General features: G+C 39.9%; 1 protein-coding gene across 1 annotated transcript in view; it reads right to left on the bottom strand.

Moving 5' to 3' along the window:
- Nucleotides 1-6,013, bottom strand: part of LOC111975565 (KN motif and ankyrin repeat domain-containing protein 3) — a 381,145-nt gene that overhangs the window by 346,019 nt on the left and 29,113 nt on the right. The gene's annotated exons all lie outside the window — the stretch shown is intronic.

The following is a 6,013-nucleotide window of genomic DNA, read 5'->3' as shown; positions in this document are numbered from 1 at the left end:
TCCATGTCAATGCTTAAATCATATCAGAAGAAAAACATGTTGAGGTCTGGAAGAAAACAAACACATTTTGACTTAAGTGTTATTCCCCTTTAATTGCGCATTTGCCACTTTAAATGCGCATCTAGTGAGTGAGGACAGTGCAGGTTATGTGCAGATCACTCAATCAGTTGGAATACGGCGTTACGAGCGTTTATTTCAGAGAGCGCCCCATAAACCACGCCCCCAGTGAGCAGATTTGGGCATGTTGCACTGGGTGGGACACGTTTTATTATGAAGAAAAAGCCTCTCAATTTACCTTGGGTCCACCGTGGTTCTTTGTAGGCTAGTTATGCTAATATATTTCAGGCTTGTGTATTGCAATTAATTTCGTCTTTGACCTAATAAGTAAAAAAATAAAATGTATAATTGTCAGCAGGTTAACAACGAGTCCCATGCAGTTCGCAATAGAACATACCAGAAGGGTGAATAATTTACTAGGTTACCTAAAATATTGGGATCATGGTTACAACCCGTGTTTGGAATACATTGAGTTCGTTGACAAAACAGACCCGTCGTTCCTGTTTTGAGCACCACCTGTTAAGCAACAAAAATACATATGTATATACAGTACCAGTCAAAAGTTTGGACACACCTACTCATTCAAGGGTTTTTCTTTATTTTTACTATTTTCTACATTGTATAATAATAGTGAAGACATCAAAACTATGAAATAACACAWATGGAATCATGTAGTAACCAAAAAAGTGTGAAACAAATAAAAATATATTTTAGATTCTTCAAAGTAGCCACCCTTTGCCTTGATGACAGCTTTGCACACTCTTGGCATTCTCTCAACCAGCTTCACCTGGAATGCTTTTCCAACAGTCTTGAAGGAGTTCCCACATATGTTTCTGCATCACATCGTGCTCTTTACCTGATTTGTTAGGATTTTAGGTAACATTTCATTTAAAGGGGTCCTTATTACAGTGTAATTAAACTAACAAGTAGTTAGATGTAATAACTCAGTTACACTGTAATAACAGGTAACTGGTGGTAATTGCAATCTTATTAGAGGTGTAACAAATGGGCAAGTTTCCACTAAATTGATCAATTTAGTGTTTAGTTTCTTCTCAGCTGCATCTGATTTAGTAATAACTGTCACAACATTGTGATTTCTTGTGGGCAGATGCACTGGGTGTCCAAGATTACAAAGGTTGGAGGCTCTAATTACCTACCCGTGAATGCACTCTTCAAAATCTCCACTCAATGTTGTCTCTAGCAGTTGCCCCCGAAAGTGAATCATCTGGGTGAATTTGGTTGAGTTTACAAAAACAGATCAGATATAGGTCAACCTCCCTGACTGGGGTTTACCATATGGGTGTCATCCCAGATTATAATAAAAAAATACTTATGTTACCCATTGACAACCTGAACCTCATTGCCATCCAAGTGAGAGGATAATCCCACAAGTACACCACAGAGTACATGTAATATCTACATAAATACAATGTAATTACTAGATGTTACACAGGATTTAGCTACCTAAAATTAAGTGTATCTAGAGGGGTACTTACTTGTAATTAATGTGTACTTACAACCTTGCCCTCATTTTAAGGCTTATGGAAGCGCCATCCAAGTGGGAGGATAAACACACCACAGAGTACATGTAATATCTACGTAAGTACAATGTAATTACTAGGTATTACACAGGATTTACCTATTTAAAATGAAGTGTAACTTGAGGTGTACTTACTTGTGTATCTACAAAGTACATGACCTATTCTGACAATCTAATCGTCAGCTTCCGAAAGCGCCATCCAAGTGAGAAAATAAAGACAGTGATACTCTACACAGTACATATCTGTAATATCTGCATAAATACAAGGTTGTTGCTAGTTGTTACACAGGATTTAGCTACAGTATTTAAAGTGAAGTGTAACTTTAATTATTACCTATGAGCAATATCTATATAAATACTTATTACTCATTACCAAGTGAAAATACCTAGAAACAAAATATGAGGTTCTACTTTAATCAATTTTATTGCAGCCTTACATTTTACAAAATAATAAGGATTTTTAATGTTGGGTTAATAATTTGATGAATTACATTAAACATAGATGGGCCTACTCACTAACAAACATAACTTCTTGTGGTGACTCAAATCTGTAGCCAAGAGTATGGTGAGTTGCCTAAAATAGCTAGCTAATTTTGAAAAATAGGATAGTCTTTTTCTTCCCTTTCTAACAATGGAAAATGACAACTCTGTCTCCATCAGTTTCTTTCTTGTATGCATTTTCCCATCCTGGAGTCTGAGACCTTGTGGGAGTCTGGAGGAGAAGAATGTATTACAATTTAGCATAAACACTCTACATTAGTTATCATAATTTCTATAGTTTAGACATATAGCTAGTTAGGCCTACTGTAGCTAACTACCTAGCTAGTTATTGTCTTATCCAGCTAGAATTTACAGTGCTTGTTGACACAAGAACACTATATATGGACACCCCTTCAAATTAGTGGATTGGGCTATTTCAGCCACACCCTTTGTGTATAAAATCGAGCACACCGCCATTCAATCTCCATAGACAAACATTGTCAGTAAAATGACCGTACTGAAGAGCTCACTGACTTTCAACGTGGCACCGTCAAAGGAAGCCACCTTTCCAACAAATCAGTTGGTCAAATGTCTGCCCTGCTAGAGAACGCTACCTGCCCAAATGCACAGTGCCAACTGTAAAGTTTGGCGGAGGAGGAATAATGGTCTGGGGTTGTTTTTCATGGTTTGAACTTGGCCCCTTAGTTCCACTGAAGGGAAATCTTAACGTTACAGCATACGATGACATTTAGATGATTCTGTGCTTCCAACTTTGTGGCAACAGTTTGGGGAAGCCCGTTCCTGTTTCAGCATGACAATACCCCCGTGCGCAAAGCGAGGTCTATACAGAAATGGTTAGTAGAGATCGGTGTGGAAGAACTTGACTGGCRTGCACAAAGCCCCATCGAACACCTTTGGGATGAATTGGAATGCCGACTGCAAGCCAGGTCTGATTATCCAACATCAGTGCCCGACCTCACTAATACTCTTGTGGCTGAATGGAAGCAAGTCCCTGCAGTAATGTTCAAACATCTAGTGGAAAGCCTTCCCAGAAGAGTGGAGGCTGTTATTACAGCAAAGGGAGGACCAACTCCATATTCATGCTCATGCTTTAGGAATGAGATGTTCGACGAGCAGGTGTCCACATCCTTTTGGTCATGTAGTGTAGCTAGCGTTAACCTCCTTGGGGTATGGATAACCTGAAAACAAGGTTCAGCGAGTAGACATAGCATATTTCAAATCAAATTTTATTTGTCACATTTCACCTTACAGTGAAATACTTATTTACAAGTCCTTAACCAACAATGCTTTCAGGAGTTAAGAAAATAACAAAAAATAAGTGTTAGGTAAATAATAGCTAAGTAAAAAATTGAAAATAAAAGTAAGAAATAATTAAACAGCAGCAGTAAAATAATAAGCAAGGCTATATACAGGGGGTACCGGTACAGAGTCAATGTGCAGGGGCACCGGTTAGTTGAGGTAATTTAGTTAATATGTACATGTAGGTAGAGTTAAAGTGACTATGCATAGATCATCAACAGAGAGTAGCAGCAGCGTAAAAGAGGGGTCTGGGTAGCCCTTTGATTAGCTGTTCAGGAGTCTTATGGCTTGGGGGTAGAAGCTGTTAAAAAGCCTTTTGGAGCTCGACTTGGTGCTCCGGTACCACTTGCCGTGCGCTAGCAGAGAGAACAGTCTATGACTAGGGTGGTTGGAGTCTTTGACAGTTTTTAGGGCCTTCCTCTGACACCGCATGATATAGAGCTCCTGGATGGCAGGAAGCTTGGCCCCAGTGATGTACTGGGCCATACGCACTACCCTCTGTAGTGCCTTGCGGTCGGAGGTCGAGCAGTTGCCATACCAGGCAGTGATGCAACCAGTTAGGATGCGCTCGATGGTGCAGCTGTAGAACCTTTTGAGGATCTGAGAACCCATGCCAAATATTTTCAGTCTCCTGAGGGGGAATGGGTTTTGTCGTGCCCTCTTCACGACTGTCTTAGTGTGTTTGGACCAATCCAAAATTAAATCTAGAATCGGCTTCCTATTTCGCAACAAAGCATCCTTCACTCATGCTGCCAAACATACCCTCGTAAAACTGACTATCCTTCCAATCCTTGACTTCGGCGATGTCATTTACAAAATAGCCTCCAACACTCTACTCAGAAAATTGGATGGAGTCTATCACAGTGCCATCCGTTTTGTCACCAAAGCCCCATATACTACCCACCACTGCGATCTGTATGCTCTCGTTGACTGGCCCTCGCTTCATATTCGTCGCCAAACCCACTGGCTCCAGGTCATCTATAAGTATTTTCTAGGTAAAGCCGCTCCTTATCTCAGCTCACTGGTCACCATAGCAGCACCCACCAGTAGCACGCGCTCCAGCAGATATATTTCACTGGTCACCCCCAATGTCAAATCCTCCTTTGGCTGCCTTTCTTTCCAGTTCTGTGCTGCCAATGACTGGAACGAATTGCAAAAATCAGTGAAGCTGGAGACATATCTCCCTCACTAACTTTAAGCATCAGCTATCAGATCAGCTTACAGATCATTGCACCTGTACATAGCCCATCCAACTACCTCATCCCCATATTGTTATTTATTTTATTTATATTTATTTGCTCCTTTGCACCCCAGTATCTCTACTTGCACATTCATCTTCTGCACATATATCACTCCAGTGTTTATTTGCTAAATTGTAATTATTTTGCCACTACGGCCTATTTATTGCCTTACCTCCCTAATCTTACTTCATTTGCACACACTGTATATAGACTTTTCTATTGTGTTATTGACTGTACGTTTGTTTATTCCATGTGTAACTGTGTTGTTGTTTGTGTCGCACTGCTTTGCTTTATCTTGGCCAGGTCGCAGTTGTAAATGAGAACTTGTTCTCAACTGGCTTAACTGGTTAAATAAAGGTGAAATAAAAAAATGAAATAAAAAATAATAGTTTGTTGGTGATGTGGACACCAAGGAACTTGAAGCTCTCAACCTGTTCCACTACAGCCCCGTCGATGAGAATGGAGGCATGCTCGGTCCTCCTTTCCCTGTAGTCCACAATCATCTATTTTGTCTTGATCACGTTGAGGCAGAGGTTGTTCTGGCACCACACGACCATGTCTCTGACCTCCTCCCTATAGGCTAGCTCATCATTTGCCAGCTTTAGGTAGCTAGCTAGCTAGTTAAGGTTAGACAGCTAGCGTGCTAACTATTCTCCAAAAACTCATATTGCATGGAAAGCCTATTATGTAGATGGTAACTAGCTAGGTAGCTAGCCTAGTTGGTAGGCCTAACAAAAACACCAGCTAACATTTGCTAGCTAGCTAGCTAACGAACACTAGGCTGGCTAGCTAGCTAACCAACACTAGGCTAGCTAACTACCTACGCTAAATCTTCCAGCAGAATTCATGATTCCAAAAAAGAAAAACAATTGTATGTAAGTCGTACTTTCTCTATCCTATGCTGACGTATTTGACCTACAACACTTTGTTTCTTTCAAGGCAATCTTTTATGGATTTTGCACGTCATCGTTATTTCGAGCGTATTGTGTAGATGTGGAGATCTTGACATGATGCCTTAATTCCTTGGATAAATAAATAATTGCACCAAAGCATCCCATCCAAAAGTGAGAATGTTCCTCAACAGTGAAACCCTTGCAAGGTTACATGATGGAAGAGTTTGTCTTATGAACATTTTAAGTGCATTTATCAACCATTATTCAACCAAGCTTAATAGGCTTACAATTTCACAAGCACGAATGACTCTCACAATTTTGACCATAACTGCTTATTAATGTGTATAAACATGTTTCATTGATGGTTAAAGTAATTGACCCATTGTCAAATGCATTGTTAAATGATTGAACAATTTAAAGTATTTTTTTTAATGTGAACTGTTTGTGCCATTGGGCCTGGGCATCAGACTCCAGCTATTTAT

Source organism: Salvelinus sp. IW2-2015, linkage group LG16 (assembly GCF_002910315.2).
Source record: "Salvelinus sp. IW2-2015 linkage group LG16, ASM291031v2, whole genome shotgun sequence".
NCBI lineage: Eukaryota > Metazoa > Chordata > Actinopteri > Salmoniformes > Salmonidae > Salvelinus > Salvelinus sp. IW2-2015.
The sequence above is the reverse complement of the archived record's forward strand: the minus strand, read 5'-3'. Positions and strand labels throughout refer to the sequence as shown.